This window comes from Rhincodon typus, chromosome 23, assembly GCF_021869965.1.
Source record: "Rhincodon typus isolate 14 chromosome 23, sRhiTyp1.1, whole genome shotgun sequence".
Taxonomy (NCBI): domain Eukaryota; kingdom Metazoa; phylum Chordata; class Chondrichthyes; order Orectolobiformes; family Rhincodontidae; genus Rhincodon; species Rhincodon typus.
The window spans coordinates 30,308,402-30,320,977 of NC_063354.1; the positions used below are offsets into that span (position 1 = coordinate 30,308,402).

Here is a 12,576-nt window from a genome sequence, read left to right on the forward strand (position 1 = left end):
CCAATGCCTTATACTGGATCTGTTATTTTTTTTAAAAATAAAGAAGCAAAGACAAACTGTTGTATATGCTGTATGAAGACACAAAAAATAAAACTTCAAGTTACCACACAATGTGAAATTGGAATAGCTCAGACTCTCAAAATACAAGAACGCATCTGCATGTTTAAAAGATTACAAAAGAAATCAAGTCACATAGCTTGAGAAGTCATTTTATACTGGTATTGGTACAGTGTCTTACATAAAAGAGGAGCCTTTTTCACAAAAGTACAAGATAAAGGTTGGTTCTCTTGAGTCACTTTGGAAATGTGAGGGTGGGGTTTCCTTAATTAATGTCACTTCCAAAAGAACTTGCAAACCAGGCCCCCTGATTTACCTCTAAACCATCTTTCCTGTATATGCTATCCTTCAGCTACAGAATCAGCTACCACATGCAGACTTCGCTCCCATTTCCCACTGCCCCACTGACACCTGTGGTGTCACAGCTACCTCTGTTACATTGAAAAAAGTGGAACAGCCAAAATTTCCTCTAACAAAACATCAAGATGAGAAAGCTGATTATGATCTGTCATTGCTATCTTATTTCTATCCCAGTCACAAGCAGAATCTGAAACAGATCATGTGAACTCTCGTGTCCAGTGTGATCTAGAGCTAACTTTAAACTAGTACTGTAATGATCACCAAGACTGTTTACAATCAAAATGCAACCCTACTCACCCTGTACACATCCTTGCGATCACCCCTCACCACCAACCCTTACTCTCACTCCACAATCAAAATCCCTAGCTAATTGGACTATTTGCATAGTTACACAGTTTAAGAGTATTTATCTAGCTTATCCTTAAATGGATTTATGCTAATCAACTCAACAAACCCTCCTGGCAGCAAGTTCCACATTCTAATCTTTCTCTGAATAAAAAAAATTCCCCTTGAATTCCCCATTTATTACAGAATCCCATAAATATGACTCCTAGCTTGGGTTATCCTCATGTTAACCTCCTCTATGTTAACATTTGCAAACTCTTATATAAAAAGCCTACATCAGGTCATTCCTCAGCCTCCACTTTCCTGGAGAAAAACACTTCCAGCCTGTTTAAATTACACTGAAGGATACAATCTCCATTCTGGAATTAGCTATTCTTCACCTCCTTTGCTAGCATCTCTTTCATAATATGGAGACCTAAACTGTTCATAGTTTCTCTTTCAATTCCTCCCACTTCCTACAGACAAAGGGGGTAGCCATGGGTACCCGCATGGGCCCAAGCTACGCCTGCCTCTTTGTAGGTTACGTGGAACAATCCCTCTTCCGTACCTACACCGGCCCTAAACCCCACCTCTTCCTCCGTTACATTGATGACTGTATCGGTGCCGCCTCGTGCTCCCACGAGGAGCTCGAACAGTTCATACACTTCACTAACACCTTCCACCCCAACCTTAAATTTACCTGGACCATCTCTAACACCTCTCTCCCCTTCCTGGACCTCTCTGTCTCCATATCGGGCAACCACCTAGAAACCGATATTCATTTCAAGCCCACCGACTCCCACAGCTACCTAGAATACTCCTCCTCCCACCCACCTTCCTGCAAAAATGCTATCCCCTATTCCCAATTCCTTCGCCTCCGCCGCATCTGCTCCCAGGATGAGGCATTCCACTCCCGTACATCTCAGTTGTCCTCGTTTTTCAAGGACCGTAACTTCCCCTCCTCGGTGGTCGAGAACGCCCTCAACCGTGTCTCCCACATCTCCCGCACCTCATCCCTCACACCCCGTCCACGCAATAAAAACCAAAAAAGAATCCCCCTCGTCCTCACGTACCACCCCACCAACCTCCGGATCCAACGCATCATCCTCCGACACTTCCGCCATCTGCAATCCGACCCCACCACCAAAGACATCTTTCCCTCCCCACCTTTATCTGCTTTCCGGAGGGACAACTCTCTCCGTGACTCCCTTGTCCGCTCCACACTCCCCTCCAGCTCCACCACACCCGGCACTTTTCCCTGCAACCGCAGGAAGTGCTACACCTGCCCCCATACCTCCTCCCTCACCCCCATCCCAGGCCCCAAGAAGACTTTCCACATCAAGCAGATGTTCACCTGCACATCTGCCAATGTGGTATACTGCATCCGCTGTACCCGGTGTGGCTTCCTCTACATCGGGGAAACCAAGCGGAGACTCGGGGACCGCTTTGCAGAACACTTACGCTCGGTTCGCAACAAACAACTGCACCTCCCGGTCGCGAACCATTTCAACTCCCCCTCCCATTCCTCAGACGACATGTCCATCCTGGGCCTCCTGCAGTCCTTTTCTGATGAAGGGTCTAGGCCCGAAACGTCAGCCTCTCTGCTCCTATGATGCTGCTTGGCCTGCTGTGTTCATCCAGCCCTGCACCTTGTTGTCTCTGTTCATAGTACTCCAGGTTTGACAGAAATTTAACATTACTTTTCAGGTCTATCCCTCGAGAAAGGAACCCAATGGCCTTAATAACCTGCATCACAGTCTGCAGCAATTTGTGCATTTGTAACTATAGATCCCTATGCTCATGTACCCATTTAGGTACTGTACTTGTTTTCCCAGGAGAATGTGACTTCAATCTTCCTACCAATACATAGCACCTCATTTTTCTATATTACAAGTTCACTTGCTAATTATGTGCCCATTTGGCAAGTCCTCCTGTACTTTGTCACATCTTCCTTTGCTTGAACTCCCAGGTGTCCTGCTCAACTTTAGTAATCACAAGTATCATTTAAAAAGTTCAAATCAATACATAAATGGGGGAGAAAACATTCTAACTGATAATGTGCTGGCCAGTAACCCAGCTTCAAAAGTCAACTTGCAAAGTAAGCCCAATTACAGATTAATGCGAACATCATACAGTGGTGAAAGTTACACCTTTAACTTGTAGTAAATCATTAATTTTGAGAAGATCTTTCTTCCCCAGAGAGACTGCAACTGCTTAAATTTACAGTTTGTATGCCATGTCAAAACAAAATGACAAAAGGCAAGCGATCTTCCATGAAGATCCCATTCAAAAAGCAGCATTATACTATGTATGTAAAATACTGATTACACCGGTTTTACATCATTACATAAACCAGATTAATACCCTCTAATAGTGCATAATTCTTAATCATTTACAAATTGGTCCCTTAAATTATGCAGTGCAGGGATATCTCTAGAGACATTTCCAGATTATAAATTGGTTATCCAATGTTGAAATGAAGGAACAGCTGAATACTTTTGCGCAAGTTAAACATTTGCTTGCATATAACTTCTATAAACAGCAGTTAAACTAATTCAAAATGACTAGAAACTACTGCATTACGCCAATTTATCATTAATTGGCAGAAACGATTTTGTTGACAAAATACTTCACGCTTATGGAAACCACAAAAAGAATTAACTCTTTACTCTAAGAAAATGATAAATCATAAAAGATTGCATCATAAACTGAAACACTTAAAAATATTAGCAAGACTTCACTGAATGACATTGGCTTTTTTTTCCCCCTTATAGTATTGTACCATTCACGAAAGTGAATGAGCTGAAAACTGGGGACAGAAAAGGGGTAAACCAAGAGATAGCTAGAACTGCAGATGTTGGAGTCAGAGACAACGGTAGGCCAGGCAGCATCAGAGGAGCAGGAAAGTTGACGTTTCAGGTTGGGATCCTTCTTCAGAAACGGGGAGGGGGAAGGGAGCTGGGAAATAAATAGAGGAGCAGAGCTGGGGAAGGTAGGTAGGATGGTGATAGGTGAACGCAGGAAGGGAGTGATGGGGAATTGGTCAGTAGGATGGGTGGGGAGGATAGGTGGGAGAAGATGGACAGGTTGCATCAGGTCAAGGAGGGGGGAATGAGAGGGAGAGTTGGACATGGGATGAGCCTGGGGGTTGGGAGATTTTAAAACTAGCGAATTCCATTGGGCAGTAGGCTCCGGAGGTGGAATATGAGGTGCTGCTCCTCCAGTTTGTGGGTGGTATCATTGTGACACTGGAGGAGGCCTACTATGGACACGTTACCCAGGGAGTGGGAGGGAGACTTAAAATGGTTGACGACTGGAAGGTATTGACATTTGTCATGTATGGAGTGCAGATGCTCTACGAAAGGTCATTTCCAGCTTTGATAATTTTCAGGACAAGTCAGTGGAAGAATAATATCACTTACTCCAGAGCTGTGTTACTGCCACCATCAGACCCAAAGAAAGCAATAAAAAGGGGAAAATGGAGCTCAGTGGAAACTGTATTCAGAATTATTACATGCAGTACTGACAAGTTTTGGTATTAAGCTTCACAGTTCATCATCTGTACATGATGTTAAAATATTTAAATTTCAGACATCACCATGGGAGATAAAGGATTAATGGGAATATCAGCATAATGAAGTATCCTGGATCTTGGTACTGATGTTATCATTCTAACTTTGGAACAGAAGGGTATACATCTTTGTCCATCAGGATTAGCAGTGGGGCATCTGTTTTGCCACATTCTCTTGACCATCATCTTATTAGGTAAATCTTGATATAATTTTCAAAGGCACAACATTTTTTCACATTTCAATCAAACCAAAAGCACATCAACGTCATTGTTTGTTCACACTGTTTCTTTCATCCTACAAACATTTTCAATCCGTTGTACTGAAATTGTAATTATTGCATGGTCTTTTGCAATTAATCTATATAATCTTTCAGCTTTATTCCTCAAGTGCAATAAACTGAACCACTCAAACAACTTGCTCAATTCCTCATGTGTTTAAAGTAACTATAATTATAAATATGAAAAGTATACCCTCGACCTACATTTAATGGTGAGCTTTTTTTTTAATGCAATGAAAAGCTATAATTAAATGAAACATAACAGGTTATAAACTTGTACAGGTATACAGCCTATTGCCATAATGTACACTTCACACATCCATTTTAACAAGACCTATAAAGGTTAAATGCCAGCTCATTGTAATTGCATATTAAATCCCAAAGATGGTTTTCTCATTCTGAGTCCAAAGAATGACAGCTTTCATTCCAAGTTAACAATGCTGACATAAACAGTTAATATTCTAGGTTAATGGCCTTTCATCAGAACTGAAAGTTGCAGTCTATTAAGTACATTGCTAACTTTCACTAGTTCTGATTTAAAAAAAGCAATTAATCCAAAAGATTAATTTTGTTTTGCTCTCCACAGAACTGCTGAGTACTTCCAGCATTGTGTTTTTATTTCAGATTTCCAGCATCCACGTTATCCTGCTTTTCTGACATAAATGATGTTCATTAGTTCTTTCCATAACCCTGAGGGTCACTACTGACCAGAAACTTAACTGAACATGGTTAAAACAGCAAGGCAGAGGTCAGCAAGTACTTCACCAACTCCCCAAAGCCTTTCTACCGCCTACAAGTAAATGAAATCTATATTCACTCCATCACGCTTTGTGGTTAGAAAGGCAGAAATACAAAAGCACTGATCTTGGTTCTGTGGTAACTCACCCCCTGACTACCAAAGCCTATCCACCATCTGGAAGGCACAAGTCAGTAGTGTGATGGAACGCTCTGTTTGCCTGGGTGCAGCTCCGAGAACACTCATGAAGCTTGATACAATCAAGGATAAAACAACTGCTTGACTGGCACCATGTGCAAATTTCCAGAGGCACTGCAGAAATTCCCTAAGGCTCCTTCTAACAGCGCCTTTCACACATACTACTCTTGGTCCCTCTAATCCCAGCTCATCACTTGCTGAAAAATTCAAACTTGAATATTCCCAGTACATTCCTAGTTATTTCCCCACTTTCTACTTTAAAATCATTGTAAACTCTCCTGTCCTGTCTTTATTCAAACCAAGTCCAGTTCACTCATTCCTACACTTGCTGACCTACATCGCTGTCCAATTTTAAAGTGCTTGTCTTTGTTTACAAATCCTGCCAGAGGCCCCTCAATCCCAACCTCAAGCTCCAATTATCTGTACTGATCCAATTCTGGCCTGTCGAGCATACCCAATTTACACTAGTGCACCACTGATGGCTGTGTTTTTAGCTGCTGATGTTCCAAGCTCTGAAATTCTCTGCCTAAATTTTTCCAATCACTCTTTCCTCATAAAACATGCCAGAAAACAAACCTGTGGCCATAAACTGGTTTCAAATTTGCTTCATACTCCTTTCATGAATTGCTAAAGATGTTAGATAAACACAAGCTGAGACAGCCACTGTAAGCCAAACAGTTGACACAACCCAGAAGCTAAATAAAATTTAGTGCAGAGGCATAATTTAGTGTCTTTTCAATTCTTGGTTTTCTTATTTACTTCATAGTACTTTTAGCGAGTTTGAATACGAGACAAAATCTAGGACAAATTTTGGTTCAATGTAATTACTTTGTGGGTGCAGACAAGTTACATATATGTCAGCATTAAATAGAAATTAAACAATGGCATGAGAGAAACAGAAAAGTCAGGCTGTTACAGTATAATGATTGCATCATTTTTCACCTTTTACCTTAAACTTGACCTAAACCTATCGATACTATTCTACATAAGAACATACAAATCTGGCAATGAGTTCAAAAAATGCAAAATGTTCAATTTGCTATCTTGGTAATTTGATGTTCAAGAAGCAAAGTGAAAATGTTTTGTGCGCTTTGGAAAATCAATTCAACACCACAGTAGGAGGGTGAATCCTGTCCTAAACTCTCAAGCTTAAAAAAGGTGCAGATTGGATGGAAGTTATATAATTGGGTGGAGCATTCTTTCCAATGATCACACCTGAACCCTGCTGTAATCAAGCCATAAGGTCTGCATGTTGTCCACGTGGTGTTGAGATATCAGAAGTATAAAGGATATAAACAATACAACTTACTCACAAAGGAGAAAAGAGCATTCATATTCTTCAATTAAATAAAATTGAGGCTTCATTCATAATGATACAATATCACTGGCATATGATTTATCATTTTATTAGTGCAACCTTGCACATATACGACAAGACCTCCAAATCAAGTACAACAAATATTTCAATGTCAAGTCCAATTTCACTTCATCTAATCAAAAGGTACATTTATTAAACAGTCAAAACAACAATTCAATTCCAACTTCAAGAAAGATGATGAACAAAAATACAGTAAAGCTTCCATTATTCACACTTCATTTATTTGCCTTTCCAACCACCAGAATTTTCATATAGCCAAGTCTTGTGAGAGGAATTATCCAAGAGTAAATTTTACTTCAGTGTCTAAAGCAACACATTTATTAACTACTGAATATAAAACAGTTGCTACAGGAACAGATTTAGAAAATCAAGATGTAAAGACAATCTGCTGTGTTTAAATTGTAAAGTGAATTAATTCTATGAGCTACAAAGACCTTCAGGATTATCAGAGTCAGAGTCCTACAGCACAGAGACAGGCTCTTCGGCCCAAACCGGTCCATGCCGAACAAAATGTTGGTCCATGCTAACCCCATTTCCCTGCACTTGGCGCATATCATTCGAAACCTTTCCTATCCATGCATTTATCCAAATGCCTTTGAAATGTTGTTAATGTACCCACCTCAACCACTTCCGCTGGTAGGTCATTCCACGTGCATACCACCCTTTGTTTAAAAAAAAGTTGCCCCTCAGGTTCCCATTTATTCTCTCCCCTCTTACCTTAAGCTGATGCCCTCTAGTCCTCGATTTCCCCAACTGAGTGCATTCACCCAATCCATGCCTCTCATGATCTTATACACTTCCATAAGATTCACCCCCTTCAGTCTCCCAAACTCTAAAGAAAAATGTCCTAGCTTATCCAACCTCTCCATATAACTCAGTCTTTTGAATTCTAGCAACATCCTTGTAAATTTCTTCTGCATGCTTTCCAGTTTAATAACATCCTTCCTATAGCAAGATGACCAAAACTGAACATAATACTCCAAGTGCAGCCTCACCAACATCCTCTACAACTGCAACATAACTTCCCAACTTCTATACTCAGTGCTCTTGACTGATGTAGACCAGTGTGCCAACACCCTTCTTCACTGATAATAGGAACTGCAGATGCTGGAGAATCACCCGAAACATCAGCTTTCCAGCTCCTCTGATGCTGCTTGGCCTGCTGTGTTCATCCAGCTCTACACCTTGTTATCTCACCCTTCTTCACTGCCCTGTCTATCCGAGACTCCACTTTCAGAAACACGCACCTGAACTCCGAGGTCCCTCTGTTCCACTACAGGAGGTGTTGTGCCCTTTTTCAAGAAGGGCTGCAAAGAAAAACCTGGGAACTATAGACCGGTAAGCCAAACATCAGTGATAGATAAAGCTACTTGAGAAGATTCTGAGGGATTATACATGCATTTCAAAAGACAGGGTTTGCTTAGGAGTAGTCAGCATGGCTTTGTGCGTGGGAGATCATGCCTCACAAATTTGTTAGAGTTTTTGAAGTGACCAGGCAGGTTATTGAGGGCAGGGTGGTAGACAGTCTGTATGGATTTCAGTAAGGCCTTTGATAAGGTTCCACATGGTGGGCTGCTCTGGAAGCTTAGATCACATGGAATCCAGGGAGAGCTGGAAAATTGGATACACAGCTGGCTTGATGTCAGGAAGCAGAGTGTGATTGTGGAAGGATGCTTGTCGGACTGGAGGCCTGTCTCTAGTGGTGTGCCTCGGGTGGTGCTGGGTCCATTGCTATTTGTTATCTATTACAACGATTTGGATGAGAATGTACAAGGCATGATTTTGTTTGCAGATGACACTAAAATAGGCGGTATTGTGGACAGTAAGGAAGGTTATCGGAAATTGCAGCAGGATCTTGATCAGCTGGGGAATGGGCAGAGAAATGACAAATGGATTTCAATGCAGAGAAATATGACATGTTGCATTTTGGAAAGTCAAATCAATGTAGGAGTTACATGGTGAATGGCAAGGCCCTAAGGACTGTAGTGGAAGTCTAATTCCATCAAAATTTGCCTTGCCCCAATTTAAGAACTTGAACCTGTGGACTAGTTTTGTCCGTCTCTATAACTATTTTAAAATTAATAGAACTATGGCCACTGGTCCCAAAGTGCTCCCCCACTGTCACCTCACACTATACCTTCCTGTAATAGTTGTGCTTCAGGTCCTTCCATTGCAAATTACAATACATTAAGTTTAACAATAAGCCATCTAAGGAAAAAAACCCAAAAGAAATTTGGCACATACGATGACACCAAACAGGAAATGGTTTTGTAAACTGGAATTCCATGTTTCAAGTTTGTTGGGCTTGGTCACCAACAAACAAACAAACCAAAACATGACAACAATTTGTGGTTTTGCAGTGGTTTCCAATGGAATTAAACAGTACTTTGAAAGCAAGTTCTCACACAACTTCAGGACGCTCATGACTGTGCACCTCAGAAAACATCAATACAACTCTTTGCACTGTCACAGCTCTGTAGTCAGATCAAAAACCAAAGGCAGGGTAAAAATGATACTCCAACTGGAAATAGTCACTCGTGAATTGGTCTTCACTAAAAAATAGGCTGACAAGAGACCGTGCTTACATCTTATTTCCGAAGTTCAATCAGTATTTCCCTGGTTCTTGCCTCTCACCCAGGGACTGAATGTCTAGCTCATTCCACTTGGGTCCTACCCTCTAATTTATGGATTGACAGTCACCTTATGTCCTGCACGCTTATATAGGCGCAGTCAGTCTATCCTATTCTCCTTCACAGCCTATCCCAGGCCCCAAGATCTTATCCCATAACCCAATCTTCCCACCCCTCACCCAAAGGGTTAGCCACTGGTACTACTACATTCAATTCCTCCACTCAGTGGCTGGCTCTCTGCTCCATTCCCCCACTTCCTTAGCGAGGGGAGGCCTTTCACCTCAAGGGGTCAACATCCACACCCCACCCCGAACCCGGCCAAGGTCAGGCACCCTACCCCGTCCCCCGCTCCCTACCGCATCCCTTCCCAATGCAGAGGCTGACGGTCTGTTTCATCTCGCTCTGATCGACAGCCTGACGCGCCAACCGGAGAGGGGGACTGGGTCCTCGCCACCAATCAGACACCGAGAGGGGTGGGCTTTACCCAAAGGGCGTCACTTACAGACTGGATTTTTTTTACCCTGGGTAGCAGCTTTTGTCCCGGAGACGGCGAGGAACCGCACCCTCGGACTCTATTTCGTCCCCGACCTCTCGATAGCGAGATCGACCGTGTAAGCAAGCGGGAAGCCGAATGTCATGGACAAGGCGACAGCGGCCGGATACCCCCCCCCCCGACATAAAGAGTACGTGGCAGCTCTGCCGGTAACGTCCGGAGTTAGACTAGACACTGTACTGATGGGACAAGCGACGTCCAGGCCGGCCAGTCTCCTACCTATACATTTCCGATACGAAGCCGTTCCTGTTGCCGTTAGTAACTCCTCATCGTCACCACCATTTTCCCACCCTCTTAAAGCCGGCACAATCTCTATAACATTCGGCCCAGCGACAACCAGTATCACATCCGGCCCAAGCGTCACGTCCGCTCTCGCTTCATTTTTAACGGAGAGCGCAAGCGCGAAGACACCACCACCCTTTTTTCATCGGTCTAACGTCACCGCGGCAAATGCCCCACTCCTCGATTTGGCCGTTGCAGCCAAGGCACCGCCCCTTTACACGTCATTGAAGCCTAGGATCCGCCCACCACTACACCGCTTGCGGTCGTTCCCCACGACGTAATTGCCACAACTGCCCCGCCCCATCAACGTCATTATCAATGACGTTAAAGGCGTCAGTCACAATGATCAGCTGATCTGTCTGTTACCGTTTTTGGCTCAAAGGGTGAAGTAGGGAATTCTCCCTCCCCGTTTGGGGAGTCAGTCGCTGCTGATGCTTGCTTCATTTCCCATAGTAAAATAATCACCTAAAACTACCCCGCCTACTTCCCTAGCCCATCCCTTCTCTATTTATTTCGGATCTCCCTCCCTCCCCCGCCCATTTATGAGGAAGGGTCTTGACCCGAAACGTCAACTTTTCTGCTGTGTTCCTCCAGTTCCACACTGTTATCTCTACACCTGTGCTTAAAGTTTTCTTTCGCCTCCACTACCTTTCGGGAATGCACGCATTGTGCTATTTATAGATCTGTTGTTTCCGGATGGGTGAAGTTTTTCACTGTGGCACCAACAAGGGTATCGCCTGTATTGTGTTTATATAGCTCCTTTAATAGCCATTGATCGTCCCAAAGTTCTTTACAGCCAGTGAAGTGATTTTGAAGTTGAGTGTTATAATGCACTCAATCTTGTTATAAACTCTAGAACAATTATAATCTGTCTCTGTGATGTTGGTTGAGTCTTAAGTATTGACTAGAATACCAGGTTAACCTGCCTGCACTAATTTGAAAGTGATTAATAGGTCTTACAGTGAATCAGAGCCAAAGGCACAACCTGAATGAGATTCACCTTAATAGAGCTACAGCTGACACAAAGTGTTCAACGTATTACACTTCAAATCATATGGCATGTCTGATTCCACGTATTTATTAGCCCTATCTAGAGTTGAATATTTTATTCCTCTTTGGGGCAGCCACGTGTCCCACCTACATAAACCTGAACTCAAACTCCATTGCCCTTATCACAACATATCACATTGAAACATTATCTGTGCTCTCTGACCTACATTAGCTCTGTTTCTAGCAACACCTCAGTTTAACATTTTCAACATTCCCTTCAATTTTATCTTTGGCTTTGTCACTTGCTGTGTTTTCTCGTGGGAATGAAAAATTGTCAGTGTTTAGTATCATTGCTCATTTGGAATCTCCCAGACATTCATGATAATGTGGGCATCCTAAAGTCATTTTGAGACAGTCTATGGTCCTCCATAGGATATACAGTAAATGTTTGTATAAAACACAAATACGAATTGAGGAGAACTTTCATTGTAATGCAATTGGTCTCACTGTAAAATTCTCTGGGTGAATAAGGAAAAATGGTGTTCAACAAATATTTTTCAGGCTTGAGGAAGGCTTGTAGTGGAGTTTCACAGGTGTCAGTATTGGGACCCTCGCTTTTCCTGACATGTATTAATGATCTAGATCCTGGTGAATCTCCTCTGCACCCTCTCCCTCACCCAGTGTGGCGACCAGAAATGCACACACTCCAGCTGTGGCCTAACCAAAGTTTTGTACCACTCCAACATGACCTCCCTGCTCTTATAATCCATGCCATGACTGATAAAGGTAAGTGTCTTGTATGCCTTTTTAAGCACCCTACCTCTCCTGCCACCTTCAGAGATCAGTGAACAAGCATCTCAAAATCCCTTTGTTCCTCCAACCTTCCTAGTGCCCTGCCATTCATTGACTTCTTCCAAAGTGCATCATCTCATATTTTTCAGGGTTATATTCCACCTGCCACTGATCAGCCCATCTGACCAATCTGTCTAGGTCCTCCTAAGACACTTTTGCTCACTGTCAACTGCCTGGTCAATTTTCATGTTATCCACAAACTTACCTATCATCCCTCCCACTTTCTCACCTATATCGTTTATATGTATCAGGAATAATAAGCGACCCAGTACCAGTCCTTGTGATACACCACAGAAACCATCACCAGTACACAAACAGTCTTCTATCACTACCCCCATCTCGAACCACAAAACCAATTTTTGATTCA

At 42.7% G+C, this 12,576-nt stretch overlaps 1 protein-coding gene across 2 annotated transcripts in view; it reads right to left on the reverse strand.

The window, feature by feature from the left end:
• The window catches only part of LOC109930295 (nuclear distribution protein nudE-like 1), a 53,973-nt gene extending 43,486 nt beyond the window's left edge, over window positions 1-10,487 (reverse strand). For both annotated transcript variants that reach the window (XM_020529799.2, XM_020529800.2), the window contains exon 1: window positions 10,305-10,487. The gene's annotated coding sequence lies outside the window, so the exon portion shown is untranslated. The remainder of the gene's footprint in view (window positions 1-10,304) is intronic.
• Window positions 10,488-12,576: the final 2,089 nt, after the last annotated feature.